At 40.7% G+C, this 22868-nt stretch overlaps 1 long non-coding RNA gene across 1 annotated transcript in view; it reads right to left on the minus strand.

Moving 5' to 3' along the window:
• The window catches only part of LOC138370401 (uncharacterized), a 48448-nt gene that overhangs the window by 22545 nt on the left and 3035 nt on the right, over positions 1 to 22868 (minus strand). The window lies entirely within an intron of this gene.

Here is a 22868-nt window from a genome sequence, read left to right on the forward strand (position 1 = left end):
TGCATCAACTTGTATCTTATAATAGCTTTATCAAGTATTATATTAAGATCATTAACCCTATCTAACAACAACAGAAACAAAACATCTAGACATTGAGTGGTAGGCCGCGATCTCACTACTACACACACACACACTCTCTCCCACCCCCAAACCATACCTCACAACAACAACACCCTACCACATCCCCCAACCCTCCATTACCTGCGAATGACCGGACCTAAAACCAGCTGAATCCAAACCCTCCACCCATCCATGCTTTGCCATACACACCCCCCTGACCGAATCTGATGCTGCTCTGCCCCACACCCTACTTTGACTGATGCCCACACCCTACCTCCCACCAACACCTACCATACCAACCACATCTTGCATACCACCTTGTCCCCCACCCACTCCCTGACCCCTGCCCACTCCTTTACCCGCCCATACCCACACCCCTGGCCAATCCCTGATCCCTGCCCGCTCCCTGACAGGAAGTGGGCAATAAAATCATGCCCATTCTATTACCCCTACTTGCCCCCTGACCCCCCACACCCTCACTGACCTTCGCCCACTCCCTGACCCCCACTTACTCCCAGAACCCCAACCACTCTATTCCCATTCCCCGACTGGGAATGGGATTGACTGGGAACTGGGAGACCTTGACTGGGATACAAGAGGCCTACTAGTCTTGATTTTCACCCAGAATGAGGAAGACATTGAGAACGTTGAACATGAAATGCCACTTGGAGCAAGTGACCATTGGGGCCTGGTGTTCGACTACATTATGGAACTCAAAACAGTGCCCATAAGACAAGGAGTCAGGGAAGGGAGAGCATACTATAACACACGGGCTACATGAAAGTAAGAGAGCATCTTACCCACACTTAAGAAGTGTGCAATGGGATGAGGAACTCAGAAGGAAGACGGTCCAGGAAATGATGAACCAAATAAAACTGAGGTGCAAAGAGGCCGAAGAGAGAGTCATACCACCATTAAGGGAAAAAAGTAGGAGAGCATATAATAACCCGTGGTTCAAGAGACAGTGCCAGGAGGTAAAATAACAAAGCAGGAAGGAGTGGAGGAAAAACATAAGGAAAAAGGATAGAGGTAAGCCAGAATAAATGTAACTGGGCCAGGAATGACTACATAAACATAAGAAGGTTGGCAGAAAGAAACTATGAAAAAGATATTGCCTCCAAAGCAGAGAAAATCGAAACTCATACAAAGCCATATAAGAAGGAAAATGGCATTGAATGACCAAGTGATCTGGTTACAAAAATGAGGAGGCCAGTATACAGAAAATGATAAAGAAATTTGTGAGGAGCTGAATGCCAACTTACCTGGATTGTTTACTATTGATCCTGGACAGCTTTCAGAGATAGATTAGGAAGCAGCCCCTGAAGAGAAACTACTAAATATTAAGGTAACAGCGGAGGAAGTAAGAATACAACTGACATCATTGGATGTAACTAAAGCAACTGGGCCTGATCATCCAGAGAATCACTCTGGATGTTAAAAGAAGCAGCACAAGCCATCAGCATACATCTAGCAGTAATCTTTAATGAGACACAAAGGGGGAATTGCCCGGCTGTTGGGAGAAGGCAAATGAAGTGCCACTCTACAAGAAAGGAGATAGAGGAGAGGAATTTAAATATAGACCAGTGTCATTCCCAAGAATTCCTTACAAAGTACTTGAAAGAATTATATATAAGGTTATATATGAGACTAGTTGCGCATCTAGAAAGAACTAGGTTTGTAAGTGAACATAAACATGGCTTTAGAGAAGGGAAATCATGCCTGACGAACCTCCTGGAGTTTTACGATAAAGCAACGAAAATAAGGCAAGACAGAGAAGGCTGGGCACATTGCATATTTCTGGACTGGCAAAAAAACCTTTGATACAGTAACACACAGGAGGCTACTATACAGACTTGAGAGGCAGGAGGGAGTAGACGGAAACGCATTAACATCGGTAAGGAATTATCTGATAGACAGGTGTCAGAGAGTGACAATGATGTGGCAAGGAGTTCGACTGGCATAGAGTAACAAGCGGGATGCCTTGAGGATCGGTGCTTGGTCCCCATACTATTCCTCATTTATGTAAACGACGTAACTGCAGGAGTCTTTATATGTCAATGTTTGCAGAGGGTGCAAAACTGATGAAGAGGATTGAGAAAGATGAAAGATTGTAAGATTCTGCAGGATGACTTGAACAGGTTGCAGAGGTGGTTCGAGAAATGGCTCCTTGAATTCAACACCAGCAAGTATAATGGCTCCTGATCCCATTTGGTGGAAATGGGATCAGGAGCCAGTAACCGAAAGGTCAATACATGATGAAGGAATATAAAGGAACATCTCCCTATAATGACTTGATAAAAATACCTGGGAGTGGACATAACACCGAACCTAACTCAAGGAGGCTCATACAAATAGAATAACGCCAGCTGCATACTCTATGTTGGCAAAAGTCAGAACATCCTTCAAAAACTTGAATAAGGATGTTTTTGGATTACGTATACTGCCTATATGAGGCCAGTCTTAGAGTATGCCATCATCTTGGAGCGTACATCTAATAAAACACATAAGGAAGCTCAAAAAGGTGCAGAAGTTTGCAACGAGACTCGTCCCAGACCTGCGAGGGATGAGGTACAAAGAAAGACTGAATGAACTAAACATGACAACTTTTGAAAAGAGGGAGATGGGGGACTTGATACAGACGTATAAAATACTTAGAGGGATTGACAGGATGGAAACAAGAATTGTTTACAATGAATATCTTTAGAACAAAGGGGCACAGATGGAAGCTTGATATAGATGTGTCATTGAGATATTAGAAAGTTTTCCTTAAGCGTAAGGGTAGTAAGTAAATGGAATAACCTAAAGGAGCAGGTTGTAGAGGCAAATTACTTTCATAACTTTAAAAGCAGGTATGATAGGGAGATACCAGGAGTCATTGCATTAGACAGCCCATCTTCCTGTTTTGGTAGTACTTATAGTAACGATGAGGTCCATAGTACATTTACCGACGTACAACGAAATTAGAAAGAAGACATATGCACTAATGAGTTGGACATACCGGAAAACTATTTTTTCGATGGGACCCTCTTCGGATGCCCTGATGGAAAGCGCCTAACCATTAAGCTCACGTTCACCACATTAGCATCTGCTACCCAAGCCACCACTCAAGAACTCTACTGCTTTGATATCAAGACCAACCCACCAACATGAGTTAAGTTCGAACAGTACTACGATGTACAACAATTCCTAAAGTGCTACACGTACATGCATCTCACCAAGGATTGTACAAAGCGCATCCCCAAGGGCAGCATCTGCACTGAAGACCACCATTACAACATCTGAAAGGCCAAAACCCAACGCTGCCTCATCTGCTGTGGTGGCCACGTGGAAATCTCTTATCACTCTCGGCGCCGACAGGAGGAAATACAGAAACCAGAGGACCTGAGGCGCTCTGCCGCCTCTAACTTGAACGCCAACCACCGAGCACCGTCACCATTCAACGCCCAGGCGGTCATCTTCCCTGAGCTCTTTCCTCTGAGCTCAAACTCAAAGTCTAAGCATTGGAATTAATAGAAAAGTGTTTTCTATACTTTAACTTAATGAAATAAACCATAAGCTTAAAGGCTCCCTCCTATTGACAAATAAGTCACAAAATAGAACTATTTCGGGAGACGGCACCTAGCAGGAAGGCAACCCGTCCTCGACTCAAGTCCATTACATCCAGCAATCGACCCCACAGATGCATTCATACTTTTTTACATGCTGTTCATTCAAAACAGGAATTTTCTCAAATATAAATTATTATAATATATTAGCATATTGTGCATATATAGGCATAGGTTAAGTTTAGGTGTTCAGGTTCTGTTGGCGATTATTTGAATTTGTAGTACGCCGGTGAAGCATTTACAGTATTAGGGTTCGAATAAAATTCGTCAGTGAAGCACTTGTTCCGGAAATGTTCGAACGTCATCAGTTGTGAGTCGTGTGTAAATTGATTTTAATTCATTAACAGGGGGTTTGCCTGGTACATGGAATCAATTTTTGGTATTTGTTTGGAGGACGGGCTGCAGGGAGGAGGGACAGCTCGGACACAATGTAAACAAAGACGAGACGCCATAACATGAATGGTCACAAACGACCAGAGACAGAGAGTAAACTCCCTCTCTAGTCGGCACATATAGATCTCAAACATGCACTTCGACAAAGGAACCACGAAGTCTTCAATCAACTAAAGATCTCACTAACCATAGGAAGTATTGTATCCGGTAAAATGAATTGTGTATATAATTATAAATTATTGGTCATTAAATTCATGCGCATATTTTACCCGTTATTTTTTTTTTTTTTTTATTTTTACATGCAAAACATGCAAGTATAAGGCAATAAATACAATAAAAAGAACAGAATAAACAAAATAAGCAAAAACCAAAAAAACACCGGCCAGAAGGACCGACAGCACAGTACTAAAACAGCAAACATCAACAGAACACAATAGAAAATAGTGTAAATAGGCTAGGAATACACAAAACACAATAACACATAAAACAAACAAACATCATAACACACAGGGAAAGCAAGAGGAGAACAAATAACAAAAAAGACAAACATAAAAATACAAAATTATAAAACATAAAATATACAAGAAGCCAAGAAACAGAAACATAAGCCATACATGGCACAATAACAACACAAACAATAAACAATAACATGCACAACTAACCACTTGCAGTGCAAGAAATAAAAGGAGAGGCACAAGCACACAACACACTAGGGCAAACATCATAGCCAGAGGGGCACATATTACATAATCAAAGGAACAGAGAAGCAGTAAATGGTATAGCTACACGTAAAGTATGTTAAAACATGTAAGGAACACAATAAACAGGGACATTGAGAAAACTAAAAATAACACCGGCCTGAAGGACGCTAAGAAATAAAACGCATAGCAGAACATACCACAAGTCCCAGGCATACACTAGACACACAGCAATCACACAAGCTACTCAGATTGCTCATACTTTTCCGGCCACTCCGCCGCCGGGAAACGAATACAATACGCCTCCCAAAGCAACATGATGTTGTCCGGAACAGGGTGAGCATGGGCCGTACGAGGATCAGGCATCAATTCCGGCACACCCTCAACAAAACACCGAGCCTGCGGAACCCAGACGGTCGAGGGGCACCACGGAACAGGCTGCACACGGTCAACAAAGTAAAACGACAAAGGGTTATTCTTCTTATCATACGCTACGCCGGAGGCCAAGACGATTGGTTGGGGCTTTCCCCCACAGGGCCGGGCAACGAGCAGCGCACTCGCAGCCTCCTTGGCAGTTCCACAGGGCTCCGCGGCCACCACCGGACGTGTCACCTTCCGGGTCCCCCCCACGCCGAACATCCTTCTTCAGCAACAACACAAGGTCGAGACCCGCACCAGCACCCTCACCACCTACGTCCATAGGAGCGACCACCCCCCACTGCGGAGAACCTTCTGCAGAAGAAAGAACATGAGGTGAATCATATGCACAATCGTCATCAGCAGGCACATGGACGTCAGCAACCACCATCGACATGGATCGCGAAGCACCCGGATCCACTACATCATTGCCTGAAGACCCACCGGCGTCGAAATCCCCCACATCAGCCCAAGTAGTAGAAGATCGCCGGGACCGTTTGGGCTCCGGCCGCACATCCTCAGAGCCAGAGGCTGACCCAGAACCACGTGCCTCACAAGCCGTGCGAACCGATGCCCGTCGCATGACGGCAGCAGCCTCAACCGCAGGGGGAACCGGGCCGCACACAACAGGGCGCTCCGCAGCCCCCCCAGCACCCAGCTCAGCCGAGACACCCGGTGAAGGCGCAGGGCCAGATGCAGCAGCAGGAGACAAGGAAGACGAAGACGTCGACGACACGCAGAGACCATCTGGAAGACCCCCGGGAGCAGCTGTGACAGCGACAGGGGCAGGAAGATCAGCCGACGGCACCGGAACACCCGGAGGAGGAGCCGCACCATCAGGAGGACTGCTGGGCGACGCAGGGGGAGCCGCAGCAGCTAACGGGACGTCAACATCCTCGCCCACGGAATCCACCCCAACAGGGAGCGGCAGGAACCTGTTCCTCCTGGAACAGGTTCACAGGAGCGACAGCAGCCTCCGAGCACCCGGCAGCCTGATGCCCCAACAGGCCACACCGAAAGTAGGTACGGGGTTGCCGGGCATAGTAAACCCGGACGTAGTACCCCAGAAGCCGGACCGAAGAAGGAATGTCAGACCTCAGGCGCATCCCAAGGGTACGAATGTTCGTCCACATACCCTTATACCTCCCTGAGGATAGCGTGTGCACCCGCACACTGACGAATGCGCCAAACTGCTGGAAGTAACGCCGGAGTAGTTGTTCTGGAAACTCCAAGGGCGCCCCGTGCACACTCACGTAGGTCAGGGCACCACTACGATCTGTAATAGTCACAGAGCCGGCACCATCCGGCAGCGACAAGGAACGCCTCTCGTAACGGCGGAGGAAAGCACGATACACCTCCTCCCCCGCCAACTTGATAATAACTCTGTGAGCAGTTACTAGCTCAATCCCGTAGACGTCGTCAACCGGGACACGGAGCATGTCACACATGACAAGCTCAACTAAAGGATAGCCAACACGGACCGTAAACTCCAGTCCCACGGAGTTTACTCTCAACACAGGAGGGAGAGGGACCCCCATCGCAAGCGTGCGACGTCACCACCAGCTAAGCAGGAACTGCAGGGAGGGTGGGGACACCCCACACCCCCTGGCGAGGAAAAACGGCAAACACCCCAAACTACCAGAGGCCGGACGACACGTCTGTACCTTACGGCAGCTCCAGGTGCACTCATTTTACCCATTATGATACGCAGACAATACTCAGAACGGGTAAGCTGTTGTTCTATTTAAATATAATCTTTCTCTGTTATATGCTATGTTTACTAGTCTTAGTTTACTACTGATAAATAACATGACAGGTGCCGTTCAGAATAGAGAAAGAAGTATAAATGGCTGCTAAGTATTCAAAAATTAAAAAACCCTAGCACCAGTCATCCTAGTGCAACAGGAAGCAGTCATGATCACCAATATTGGTTCACGTTATTGAAGTCTCACACTCGTGCCTGAGAATGTCTAGTGCCTATTGTTAAGCTATAACAACTTGACAGATAAGAAATATAACATGTTATTAACCCACCTTTAGACAGTAGAACTAACACAACATTTGTAGACTATAAATATCCACTATATGTGATATTAGGCCATATATATATATTATATATATATATATATATATAATATATATATAATATATATATATATATATATATATATATATATATATATATATATATATATATATTTATTTATTTATGATCGATGTTCCCTTCGGGAATCTTAATTTTAAGATGAATAGGAAAACCAGGGATATACTGAACATCTTGTATCAGAATCTTTACTTTAAAAAACATAACGTTTCGAATACTTCTCGTATTCGTCATCAGATCTAAAAGAAAAAACAGAAATCACAATCAAATAACTGGTAAACAAAGAACTCATACTGAATATAATTGCCTATCAAAGAAAGGAAAATGCTTAAAAAACAAAACACTTAAGCGCACTTAAAGTGATCAATACAAATAAAACTTATTAACTGTCACATATATTAAAACTAATTTAAAAACATTAAACTACAAAATGAAATTTATAACTACTAAAACAAACCATTCTATTAAACTTACGTGAAGTGATCAGAAGTGAAACTTGATACCTAACACATAGATACTAAACACTATAACAAATATTTATATAATGACTACAAATCTACAAAAAATAAATGTAAAATACAAACAGAATAAACGACAATGATAAAGTACTAACCAAAATCTTATAAAAAACTCAAATATTAAATAAAATACAATACCAAAAAATGTATTATATATCCTAAATAAAAGATTATATTAATGTACAATGTTAAGACTTGAAATAAGTAAGAAAGGGCAAAGACATGGTAAACTAAACAAAATTAAACTACCAAAATAAACTAAAAATCAAATTACAGGGCCTACGGTGCACTATACAGTGTACAATTGAACAGCTGAAAGGTTGCTATTTAACAGAGGCCGCAGCTCCTTTATATATAAGGATTCCATTACTCTCAAATCTGACTGGCCATTCATACAAGTGTCCAGAATTTTATAATCAGATTCCAGCAGAGAATGATCAAACTCATAACAATGGTTTCTAATCTCCGAAAATGCTGGTTTAGACAATGGTAATCCAGTCCTAAAAGATAATCCCCGGTGCTCAAGTATCCTAATCTTAAAGTTCCGAATGGAACTCCCGATATATCCAGCATTACAGCTGGAACAATTATACATATATACGACATTTGAGCACAAGGGGGTAGGCACTTTATCTTTAAATTTAAAATAAGAGCCTATGGTATTTGTGTTGACAAAAATAAATCTAAAGTCTACTTGAGGATAACACTGCTGCAACAGTCTCCTCAAACGACTCCTTACAGAAAAGCTAATACTGCCATAAAATGGTAATTTAATATATTTAAGATCCCTTTCCACTGTAGTAATCTTACACGATGGGTGAAACTTCTTATTTAAGAAATTCCTTATAAAGGTATAAACCATATGCAAAGGATAACCATTATTTGAAAAAAATTTCACAAGAAAATTAATTTCCTGATCAAAGTTATTCCAATTAGAACATAAAACAAAGGCCCTATTCAGTAGAGTGTTAATAGCATTTTTCTTAAAAATATCAGGAACAAAGGAATTAAAATTTAAACCTAAACCAGTAAAAGTTGGTTTCCTAAAAACATTAGTGTTGAACCCATTGAGGTTATTCACTTTAACATCAAGAAACGACAATGAATTATCAACTTCACACTCTGCAGTAAACCGTATATTACTATGTTGTGCATTAAGATACTCTCTAAATTTCTCAATATGACATTGGTCCCTAAACAACAAAAAAGTGTCATCTACATATCTCCTGTACAAGACTGGTTTAAAGGCCGAAGGACAATTATCGAGCCAATTTATTTCGTGAAAACTCAAAAAAGCATTAGCCAGTGCAGGACCTAAAGGAGACCCCATTGCTACTCCATCAATTTGTTTATAATAAATATTATTAAACATAAAGATGGAGTCTTTAACTGCTATTTCTAACAGCCGTCTGAATATTTTACTACAAAATCCAGACACTAAGTTAGTGTCAGCAAATAATTGACTTACACAGATATCAATGGTTTCCAACAGAGGAATATTAGTAAATTATTTAAATGTCAATTATTTGCTGACACTAACTTAGTGTCTGGATTTTGTAGTAAAATATTCAGATAACTTAACTTTTTCGGCTACCTAACCTAACCTAACCTATAAAGATAGTTTAGGTTAGGTTAGGTAGGGTTGGTTAGGTTCGGTCATATATCTATGTTAATTTTAACTCCAATAAAAAAAATTGACCTCATACATAATGAAATGGGTAGCTTTATCATTTCATATATATATACATATATATATATATATATATATATATATATATATATATATATATATATATATATATATATATATATATATATATATATATATATACATATATATATGTATATATATGTATATATATATATATATATATATATGTATATATATGTATATATATATATATATATATATATATATATATATATATATATATATATATATATATATGTGTACATATATATATATATATATATATATATATATATATATATATATATATATATATATATATATTCATATATATATATATATATATATATATATATATATATATATATATATTCATATATATATATATATATATATATATATATATATGTCGTACCTAGTAGCCAGAACTCACTTCTCAGCCTACTATTCATGGCCCGATTTGCCTAATAAGCCAAGTTTTCATGAATTAATGTTTTTTCGTCTACCTAACCTACCTAACCTAACCTAACCTAGCTTTTTTTGGCTACCTAACCTAACCTTACCTATAAATATAGGTTAGGTTAGGTTAGGTAGGGTTGGTTAGGTTCGGTCATATATCTACGTTAATTTTAACTCCAATAAAAAAAAATTGACCTCATACATAGAGAAAAGGGTTGCTTTATCATTTCATAAGAAAAAAATTATAGTAAATATATTAATTCATGAAAACTTGGCTTATTAGGCAAATCGGGCCTTGAATAGTAGGCTGAGAAGTGAGTTCTGGCTATTAGTTACGACATATATATATATATATATATATATATATATATATATATATATATATATATATATATATATATATATATATATATATGTCGTACCTAGTAGCCAGAACTCACTTCTCAGCCTACTATTCAAGGCCCGATTTGCCTAATAAGCCAAGTTTTCCTGAATTAATATTTTTACTATAATTTTTTTCTTATGAAATGATAAAGCTTCCCTTTTCACTACGTATGAGGTCAATTTATTTTTATGGGAGTTAAAATTAACGTAGATATATGACCGAACCTAACCAACCCTACCTAACCTAACCTAACCTATATTTATAGGTAAGGTTAGGTTAGGTAGCCAAAAAAAGCTAGGTTAGGTTAGGTTAGGTAGGTTAGGTAGACGAAAAAACATTAATTCATGAAAACTTGGCTTATTAGGCAAATCGGGCCTTGCATAGTAGGCTGAGAAGTGAGTTCTGGCTACTAGGTACGACATATATATATATATATATATATATATATATATATATATATATATATATATATATGTCGTACCTAGTAGCCAGAACTCACTTTTTGGCCTACTATTCAAGGCCCGATTTGCCTAATAAGCCAAGTTTTCCTGAATTAATATATTTTTTCTAATTTTTTTCTTATGAAATGATAAAGCTACCCATTTCATTATGTATGAGGTCAATTTTTTTTATTGGAGTTAAAATTAACGTAGATATATGACCGAACCTAACCAACCCTACCTAACCTAACCTAACCTATCTTTATAGGTTAGGTTTGGGTAGGTAGCCGAAAAAGTTAGGTTAGGTTAGGTTAGGTAGGTTAGGTAGTCGAAAAACAATTAATTCATGAAAACTTGGCTTATTAGGCAAATCGGGCCTTGAATAGTAGGCCAAAAAGTGAGTTCTGGCTACTAGGTACGACATATATATATATATATATATATATATATATATATATATATATATATATATATATATATATATATATATATATATATATATATATATATATATATATGTCGTACCTAGTAGCCAGAACGCACTTCTCAGCCTACTATGCAAGGCCCGATTTGCCTAATAAGCCAAGTTTTCATGAATTAATATATTTTCTCTAATTTTTTTCTTATGAAATGATAAAGCTACCCATTTCATTATGTATGAGGTCAATTTTTTTTTATTGGAGTTAAAATTAACGTAGATATATGACCGAACGTAACCAACCCTACCTAACCTAACCTAACCTATCTTTATAGGTTAGGTTTGGTTAGGTAGCCGAAAAAGTTAGGTTAGGTTAGGTTAGGTAGGTTAGGTAGTCGAAAAACAATTAATTTATGAAAACTTGGCTTATTAGGCAAATTGGGCCTTGCATAGTAGGCTGAGAAGTGCGTTCTGGCTACTAGGTACGACATATATATATACATATATATATATTGGTGTATACTGGCAGCAGGTTTTCTTTCAAACATGTTTCATTGAATATGACCGCATATTCTGTATTTATTATTTTCTGGTTTAGGGCTTCTATCCCTCTAACTATTTTCTTAGCATCAGGGCTTAATTGAAATAGGAGTTCTCCAAAACTCATTTTCGTACTTTTAAGGTGAAGAAAAGAAGTGATTTACTATAGAGTGTATTACACTTATTTGTATAATTTGCACGACGTTTCGAACCTCCATGGTTCATTCTCAAGTGAACAGATCTTACAATACTAGTTGATTTTATACCCACATTAGGTCAGGTGATAATACAATGAAGGTGAAAACATGGGGGGATTCATAAGGGATAAACATAGGGGCTGCAGAAGGCTTATTGGCTCGTATGGGCCAATAAGCCTTCTGCAGCCCCTATGTTTATCCCTTATGTATCCCCCCATGTTTTCACCTTCATTGTATTATTTAACATTTCCATACGCATATCCAGGTTTATATTCCCCAATGATCTTTGGCAGGTGGAGTCCGGATTTCTTGGCGTTCACAGTTTCGATCAGTTTGTTGACCTTTGCTTTTAATTCGGCTGTAGTGTCCTTCGTTACCCTTTGGAACTTAGTTTGGTCAGAGAGTATGATGTTCATTTTCGCCAGATATTCGTCTTTTTTAAGAATGACATATATTGGCGACTTGTCACCTCTCCTGACAACTATCTCCTTGTACTCACGAAGGCTTTTAGCTGCCGCTTTAAGCTCGGGGGACAGTATGGTGCTTCTGTAGTTGCCTCGATTCTTTCCTCCTTCTGCAATAAGTTCTGCTTGTAAGGTATCTTTGGTTGTGACCTTCTTTTGTGTCTCGAGGTCGAATATGTCGTCCAACAGAATTTCCAACTCTACTTTCCGGGCCATTTCACTCGGTCTGGACATAACATGACAGTTTATGCCCAGATTTAGGAGAGTGACTTGGTCCTCAGTGAGGTTAATTCCTGCAAGGTTCAGGAAGCCATCTCTTGGTCGTGGAATTGCCATAGGTCCTCCATATAATGTTGTTAGTTTCTTGATAATCCTTGTTTCAGTGCTGAGGTGATGTTGGTCTGTGAGGATGTCGAGGTGTTGTTCAATGCGGGTACGGATACTATGGTCGATGTTGCTATTTCTCCACTCGTTTGTAGCATGAAGTAGTTGCGTTTTGTTGTCTTTGATTTCATTCTCTGCCTTGTATATCTGATCACGAATCAGATCCTGGCGATATTTTATCGTGAAGGCTTGATTCCTTGCTGCTGGGTCGTGCACTTTAACATTAGTATATTTTGGTAGCAGTCTTTCCTGTAGACATATATTATTAAATATGACCGAAAAAGTAAGATTAATAATTCTAACACGAATTTTCTCAATCTTTCGTACATTACGCTTCACTGTTGGAGGTAAATCAAAAATCACTTCTCCATCAATCAGAAAATCACTTCTCCATCAGTAAATCAGTCTTGTGTTAATGCCACATCACCCTTCCCACCTCACTCAAATGTAATGCCACATCACCCTTCCCACCTCACTCAAATGTAGATATAAAATCAGGGAAACGCAAGTTCTAATCAGTTGTGTATTTGTGAAGTCTTTGAAAATGTAATAAGTTTTACGAAACGCGCCCGTGTCACGTCAGACTAGAAATAAAAATGAATTTTGGAGAATTGATTTTTGAATTACCATCAACAGTGAAAAGAAATGTAAGAAAGATCGAGAAAATTCGTGTTAGAATTATTAATCTTAATTTTTCGGTCATATTTAATAATATATGTCTACAGGAAAGACTGCTACCAAAATATACTAATATATATATATATATGTCGTACCTAGTAGCCAGAACGCACTTCTCAGCCTACTATGCAAGGCCCGATTTGCCTAATAAGCCAAGTTTTCATGAATTATTTATTTTTCGACTACCTAACCTAACTTTTTATAACTTTTTTAACTTTTATAAATAACTTTTTTTATAACTTTTTTTTATATTTTATAAAACATATATATATATATATATATATATATATATATATATATATATATATATATATATATATATATATATATATATGTCGTACCTAGTAGCCAGAACTCACTTCTCAGCCTACTATTCAAGGCCCGATTTGCCTAATAAGCCAAGTTTTCCTGAATTAATATATTTACTATTATTTTTTTCTTATGAAATGATAAAGCAACCCTTTTCTCTATGTATGAGGTCAATTTTTTTTTATTGGAGTTAAAATTAACGTAGATATATGACCGAACCTAACCAACCCTACCTAACCTAACCTAACCTATATTTATAGGTAAGGTTAGGTTAGGTAGCCAAAAAAAGCTAGGTTAGGTTAGGTTAGGTAGGTTAGGTAGACGAAAAAACATTAATTCATGAAAACTTGGCTTATTAGGCAAATCGGGCCTTGAATAGTAGGCTGAGAAGTGCGTTCTGGCTATTAGGTACGACATATATATATATATATATATATATATATATATATATATATATATATATATATATATATATGTCGTACCTAGTAGCCAGAACTCACTTCTCAGCCTACTATTCAAGGCCCGATTTGCCTAATAAGCCAAGTTTTCCTGAATTAATATATTTACTATAATTTTTTTCTTATGAAATGATAAAGCTACCCTTTTCACTATGTATGAGGTCAATTTTTTTTTATTGGAGTTAAAATTAACGTAGATATATGACCGAACCTAACCAACCCTACCTAACCTAACCTAACCTATATATATAGGTAAGGTTAGGTTAGGTAGCCAAAAAAAGCTAGGTTAGGTTAGGTTAGGTAGGTTAGGTAGACGAAAAAACATTAATTCATGAAAACTTGGCTTATTAGGCAAATCGGGCCTTGCATAGTAGGCTGAGAAGTGAGTTCTGGCTACTAGGTACGACATATATATATATATATATATATATATATATATATATATATATATATATATATATATATATATATATGTCGTACCTAGTAACCAGAACACTACACTACATGCATCATTGGAACATCCAAATATGGTCATCCCCCGTAAGACACCACTGTCTCCCCCCCCCCACACCACATGAATTAACATACAATCTCATCAACAAAAATATCTCATACATTCACACTACAGCATGCTACTTTTAACTCATACATATATACTAGAGAACAAATGAACATAATGTTATTCTCCCAATAACTGAGGAATGAATATATGACTTGGCGCCCAGGCAGCCGTGGAGTGAGGACGTCTTGCCGGCTCTCCCTGGTTGTTGGGGTTGTTTGCCACTTTGGTCGCCAGGTGGTGTGGGCGTCTCTGCCCTCCCAGCTGTTGCTGCCTGGGTGCGTGTTGACGTGGCGGCCTTGACATGGGAGGCCATCTTCCCCCTGTTGTGCATGTGAACTCTGTGGGCCTTGAGTTCACTGGTCGTGCTGGATATCCGGAAGTCGAGATGGTTATGTGTGACATGCTCCGTATCCCAGTCATGGCTATCTATGGTGTTGAGCTTGTAACTGCCCACCAGATTGTTCTCAAGTTCATGGGGGAGGAGGAATACCGCGACTTCCTCCGACGTTACGAGGGGCGTTCGTTTCCTATGCCGGGTGGTGCCGGCTCTGTGTCAATTTCGGACCGTAGTGGTGCCCTGACTTATGTCAGTGTGCATAGGGAGCCCCTGGAGTTTCCCGAAGACCTCCTCCAGCATTACTTCGGGAGGTTTGGAGCTGTTGTAAGTGTGTGGGTGAACACGTTCTCCTCAGGAAGGTATGCAGGTAGGCGGACGAACATTTATACCTTGGGGATGTGCCTGCAGTCAGATATAGCATCTTCTGTCCGGCTTATGGGGTACTACGTCTGGGTGTCTTATGTCCGGCAACCCCGAACTTTTTCCGGTTGCTCCCGTGAACGTGTTCCAGGGAAGAGGATTTCCCGCCGCTCCCTCTGGAGGAGGACGCCACGGGTGAGGAAGTGAGTGTCCCGTTAGCTGCTTCGGCTCTCCCTGTGTCACCCGTCCATCCTTCGGTTATTGCGGATCCTCTTCCGGGTGTTGCCGTGCTGTCAGATGTCCTTCCTGATCCTATCGTTGTCCCTGCTGCTCCCTTCGAGGCAATCTCTGTGCGTTGTCGGCGCTCTCCTCTTCCTCGTCGCCTGCTCCTGCACCTGGCCCTGCACCTTGTGTTCTGACTGTGCTGGATGATGGGGTGGCGGCGCCGCCTCCTGCTGTGTGTGGTCCTGTTCCCCCTGTGGTTGAGGCTGCTGCCGTCTTGATGATATACGACTGGTGCCCAAGCGTTCCCGGCGTTCGTCCTCTGCCTGGGCGGATGTGGGTGACTTCAGTAACGGTGAGGCTTCGAGTGTCGAGTAGGTGGTTCAGGGTGCCTTGCACTCTGCTCAGTTGGTGGTGGCGGAGGTCCATGCGCCTGGTGATGCTGGTGATGTAGGCGCCTGTCTCTCTGAAGTGCCTTTGGTTCTGCCTACGGCGGACAGTTTTCTGCGGTGGGAGGTGGTTGCTCCTCCTGCTGTCGATGCTGTGGGTGCTGGCCGTGGTATCGTCATGGTGCTGAAAAAGGATGCCCGACGTGGGGTGTCCCAGCAGGCACATCATCCCGTGGGTAGTAAGGTGGCCTGTGCGGAGCCCGAAGTAGGTCCTAGTTACCGCGCTGGTGCGCAGCCCTGTGCGCCCCCCGGTGTACCTCTGAGTGCGCCGTCTTGTACCAGGCCCCCCTGGAGTGGACCCCTTTCCTATCGTCTTGGCCTCCGGGGTCGTGCATACTTTTTCCTCTGTGCATTTTCACGCAATTGCGCGTGTGCTCCCAGTTCCGTGGGATCCTACTTACGTTTGGGTTCCGCGAGGACGGTGTTTTATCCGAGGTGTTCTGGACTTAATGCCTTGGCCAGATGTGGCTTACGGTCTTCTGGTTCCGGAGAACGCCCAGTTGCTTTGGGAGGCGTATTGTATACGGTTCTCCATATCTCAGTATCCGGAAAAGTATCAGTAGTCCATGCTCTGTTTGCCCAATGCCTGCGTGCACGGGGGGGTTCCGTTGTGTGTATGCGTGTGGGTGTTTCCTCTTGGCTCCTGCGTGGGCCTGTTCTATAGCCTGTGTTTCTTTTATGTATATATTTTGTGTGTTTTTGTGTGCATTGTTTTGTATTGCTCTTTGTTGTAATATCTTGTTACTGGTGCTTCCTGTTCCTGTTTTGCTGTCGGTCCTTCAGGCCAGATCTTCTATGTTTGATTTGATGACGGTTACTCTGTTTTGTTTTGTTTTTGTCTTTCTTTGCTTGCATGTTTATATTGTATTCTATTTTATTGTCTTTAATTGCATGCGTGCATGTAAAAATAAATATAAAAACATAAAAAATATATTCCAATATAGGTCCTCCTGTATATTCTACACAAGAATACTCTCAGAAACTCTGCTAGCTGAGGGTAATACTTGTAAACAATATTATAAATCATAGTAAATATCTTTTATCAATAATAAGGTGTAATTTATAAACTGAACATACAAGAACAAAGATATTTATTGGGGTGAATCAGTGATGCTATGTTAGATACACCACATGCATCATTGGAACATCCAAATATGGTCATCCCCCATGAGACGCCATTGTCTCCCCCCCCCCCCTCCGCATGAATTAACATGCAATCGCATCAACAAAAATATCTCATACAATCACACTACAGCATGCTACTTTTAACTCATACATATATACTAGAGAACAAATGGACATAAGGTTATTCTCCCAATAACTGAGGAATGAATATATGAATTACACACAGAAATCACAATAGCGTGATGTATCAAATGAACAAATCCACATTGGCCGTGACAAGGATACGAACCTACGTCCGAGAGCATCCCAGATAATTCTTATACCATGTCGTAGCTCAGTCGATTAAGGAAGCGTCTGGGATGCTCTCGGGCGTAGGTTCGAATCCTCGTCACGGCCCAAGTGGATTTGTCCGAATATATGAACATAAATGCTTTATCATGATAAATTTCAGAATCAAGCATTATTGATTCATAACATCTTTCCCCATTCTTAAAGGAAAAGGAAATTAACTGAAAGTTAATTTAATTTTTTTGACTACAGGTGAGTACAGTACTGAGTACTCCAACAACACAAAAATGAATGTATAAAACAATCTATAAATTTAAACACATGAATTACCCAAAAGGTAAGGATATCATAATATATAGAACAATTCAAATTATAGCACTGCAATGGGGATTTCCCTGGATAAGGCATCCGCAATGCCATTTTGCCATCCAGGGATATGCCTAATTACTATGTTGAATTCTTGTAAAATCTAGGACCCTCTAAGAATTCTTTGGTTCTTACATTTCATGGAATTAATGAATGTCAGGGGATTATGATCTATGTATATGACAACATGATTACCTGACAGGTATGTTTCAAACTTCTTAGCAGCTAAAATCAAACAAAGAGCTTCCTTCTTTACCACAGAATAATTTGTCTGAATAATTATCAAATTTACGAGAAAAATAGTTTACAGGGCGCTCTAAGTCATCTGGTCCTACGTGGAAAAGAACCACACCTGCTCCTAGATCCGAAACGTCTATATGCATTATAAATGGCTTGTCAAATTTTGGACTGGTTAATACAGGTGATATTAAGAGAATTCCTTTCAACTTTCGGAAGGTTGTGTATTGGCCATACGCACTTAACTCACGGACACCTAATGGAGCGCCGCCCTGCTCTTTATTGTCCTAACCTCACTGTCCCTCTTACAGTTGTGCATATCCTTGTTGAATGTACTGACTTCCAGGACGAGCGTGTGTTTTGTTTTCCGACCGTCCCCCGCGGTCACTTGTCCCTCGATAGAATTCCTGATGAATCAGATTGATATCGTTCGCCTTATGCGTTTCTGTTCTCATATTGGCATCCTTGGTGATATTTAGCCCCCTCTGATTATCCCACACATTTATTTTATGGTGCTACATAGCCTTCCCGGCTTGGTGCCTTCTTTGATAATTACTTACTTTCGAAAAGAGTTCTGACACTCCTGTGTTCACTTGAACTTTACCTGTTTCCTAAGAAGATTAGCTATAGGTGCAGCCACTATTCTTATTCTTAAAAATTCTTACTATACCTTCTATAATATACACACATCCCAATAAACCTCTGCACAGATTTCTTGCTCATTAGTACTAGATAATCCACAATTGCCTGAATCTATTCGTCATAACCACTTCCTTCCCTATTTAGAATTAAATGAATAAATATAATTTATGCTCGGGGGCCCCTAGAGGGAGCTATTGTGCATGCGTATACCCGAGAGGGGAAAAAGAGGAGGAGAGACTGGCAAGCGAAGCCATATTTGGGAGGAGTGTCTGAGAGCTGACCGAATTCGTCTCAATTGATAGTCATCCGAGCCCATACGGACGTCTACGAGACGCGGCAGCTTTATCACGTTATAGACACCGTGTCCGGCATACTAGTTTGTCAATATCTTGTTTTGCAGGTGACGAGTCACACTAACATGGCTGAAGTATGTTGACCAGACCACTCACTAGAAGGTGAAGGGACGACGACTTTTCGGTCCGTCCTAGACCATCCTCAAGTCGATTGACTTTACTATGGTCAAGTCGATCCACAATCAACTTGAGAATGGTCCAGGACAGACTGAAACGATGTCGTCCCTTCATCTTCTAATGTGTGGTCTGGTCAACAATATCTTGTTTTCTTGTGGCCACATTAAACATCTTAGGTAGGGCAGTGTGTCGATGGATACGAGCCCCCAATACAAAACTCCTAAGTTTCCTTACACTCTACTATTCAGATTAACTTACATGAATATTTGTGGACTCATACATTCTCCAACAGAATTTATATTTAACTCGTTTTTTAGCTGGAGTATCAACGCAAGTGAGGCGAAACTTCCTCGATGCTCACGTGTTCCTAGCTGAAGCCTGGTGAAACACGATTCTAGGTAACGAGTATACGCATACGAATCATTTACGTCTATACATCCAACAGCTAAGCTGTTTTTTTTTATGGTTTTTGTAGATAGATCTTAATACCAATTTCTTTCATTGATAACATTTTCTCGCATTTCCAAATTTAAATGTGTGAATATTTTATTAATGAGTAGTATGCTATTATTACATTATCTCATGTATTACTGATCTCATAGAATACCCCCCAAAATGTGTTATGGGAAGCGGCTCCAGAATATATTGAATTTACAGTTCATTATTGCATAAGAATAGAATCTTTAGAATTTAATTACATTTAATCATAGAGATCCATAAGCCACCAGTTCTCTCATTCATTATTTCATTCTGGTCCTTCGAGCATCTTAGAAGTACATATTATTTTTTTTGCATATTAGTATTATACATTATTTATTAGCATATAAACAAGAGCCAGATTTCCCCACAGCATCAGGGTGAAAGAAACTGCCCATTTGTTTCCGCCATCGCCAGAGATCGATCCCCGGTTCCTAGGACTACTAGTCCCGAGTGCTGTCCACTCAGCCACCAGGCCTCTATAGGCCATGTTTGAGATTTATAGATTCCATATGGAAAGTGGAGTTCAGCACTGTTGCTTTTGTTGACCTAAGTCATCTCACTGAGCCAGAATTGATTGAGTATGGGATTCATAAGGTACCCAAGAGTATGGAATATTTTATGCTACAAGATGGTAATGGGGAGTCCGGGAAGGCATCCAGTCTACCGACCGTTAACCCCACAGCCCCTCATTTCCTCTCTCTCTCGCCACATGGCAAATAGGTAACTGTTTCAACATCCAGCGAGACGTCGCAGCTTTAACAGGAGGGTGAGCACACGCACCGTTTCCAATGAGACTGAGTCCACAGAGATTGTGAAGCTGATACTCACTGTCATCTCTGTGAGTGTCAATGGAGGAACTACAAGTGTGTCCCACCTCGTGAAGTGTGACCGCCATGTGTGGCTGATGAAACACATGTCAACTTGGGATTGTGCTACGGTTTGTAGTTAGCGTTTCACGCCTTAGATGCATGTACATGCCATTTTGCTTGTGTTGTCTTGTCACATTGAATCATATATTAATTGTAACCTTTGGTACTGAAAGCGTCGGAATCCAGTAATTGCAAGAGTGTTCACAGGTGTTCAGTTAGTTCACAGTGACCTGTATAAGAATGTTCATCAGTGTTCAGTTAGTTCACAGTGACCTGTGCAAGAGTGCTCACAAGTGTTCAGTTAGTTCACAATGACCTGTACAAAACTGTTCACCGGTGTTCAGTTAGTTCACAGTGACCTGTGCAAGAGTGTTCACAAGTGTTCAGTTAGTTCACAATGACATGTGCAAGTGTTCACCAGTGTTCAGTTAGTTCACAGTGACCTGTGTAAGAGTGTTCACAAGTGTTCAGTTAGTTCACAATGACCTGTGCAAGTGTTCACCAGTGTTCAGTTAGTTCACAGTGACCAGTGTAAGAGTGTTCACAAGTGTTCAGTTAGTACACAATGACATGTGCAAGTGTTCACTTAGTTCACAGTGACCTGTGTAAGAGTGTTCACAAGTGTTCAGTTAGTACACAATGACCTGTGCAAGTGTGTTCACAAGTGTTCAATTAGCTCACAGTGACCTGTGCAAGAGTGTTTACCAGTGTTCAGTTAGATACTCTGTGTACTTACTGTTAAGTGTATATAAGCCTAGTTTATTCTAGACAGGTGTTTGTGTTAACACTCACACAATAACACGCGCCCTGTAGTTCCGGGGGTCATCGGTACGCCGGTGCGTCGGGTTGGGGCCTGACGGGATGTACGTGTAGCTCAGTGTTCCTATGGAAGTTCTCTGTGTACCGCTTGCCGTGGAGGTGGAGGAGACGTAAACTCACCTTTTACATTTTTTACGGGGTGTTTTTGGGTGTTTTTGGGTGTCCTTTCGATTGTTTTCAATGCACGCTACGGCCAGGTGCCCTGGGCAACTCACACCGAAAACATATATGTGGTTGGCCTGAATTCAGGCAGTGGAGGTTAAACACCATTATCAAAAGTGAAGACGGCACATTCCTGTCAAGGGACATCAGAAGAGTCCTGGTGCCAGCAAGCAGCCCTGCTCTATATCCAGAAGAGACTTTATTCCGTCTGATATTGAGCACTTTCCCAAAACGCCCAAACAACTGGGCCAAAAGCTCATTCAGCATTTCGAACGAAGAGCCCTGCACCGAAACATATGTAGTCATCACACTTAGGTTGACCACCTTCACGGTGCCCTCTCCTCCAGGCAGTGGGAATGAGCGACCCTCACAGCAATGGATGATCTTTTGCAACACATTCTGCAGCTAAAATTTCACCGTCAAACCCCGGTCTCAAATAATCTGGAGGCCAACCAAGTCTGCAATTTGGTAATGCAGCACGTCCACGAGAGCTTCACCAACAGATGTATGATCCCCGAGGACGAAAATTCAAGGCCAGCCAATGTAGTCCTCTTTACAGGAGGCATAGCAGTCCCTATCCTGTATAAACCGTACCCCGCACCAGCAGGGCACTAAACAAATCTCGCAACAACCACACAACTATCAACTCCAAGGCCTGTGAGCCAACTACAGAGTGAATGAAGGGCACATCCTCACCCTCTGACGGCCAGCTGTCGAAATCATGATACGTAGTCAGCTGGGCTTTCCTTGGTTGGCACACAAAAGAATGTATACCCAGCTGGTAATTCTTTAATTTAATTTTTAATCTGTTGCTCACAAAATGTGTTTTATTGCTGTTGTTTCATACCCATTGAAGCACGGCTTTCTTATCTGAATCTCCACAACTGCCCTTTCGATATGGAGGGTTGAAAGTGGTTTGTGACTATGAGAAGACAGCTGCACTTCTAGGAATAAGCTATTAATTCGGGCAGTGACAAAAGATCATTTCTGAAGAGGGTGCAACTCTAGCTCTTCACTTATATGTTAGATTGGTGATTGGTAATTGTTTACACATTATCGGCTCCAGTGCCATAACCTTCATGGAAGCATCAAAGAACACATGTAGACTTGTTGTAACGATTTCATCTGCAACCATGCTAGGAAATTTTATGGTTTTAAGGAATTCTGGTAATTTACAATCCCTCTCCAGTTTTCCTGGGGCTTTAGGAGTAATGGGAATTTCCAGCCAATGTTTTCATGCTAACTCTCTTCTATCGACATTCG

This window comes from Procambarus clarkii, chromosome 32 (genome assembly GCF_040958095.1).
Source record: "Procambarus clarkii isolate CNS0578487 chromosome 32, FALCON_Pclarkii_2.0, whole genome shotgun sequence".
Lineage (NCBI taxonomy): Eukaryota > Metazoa > Arthropoda > Malacostraca > Decapoda > Cambaridae > Procambarus > Procambarus clarkii.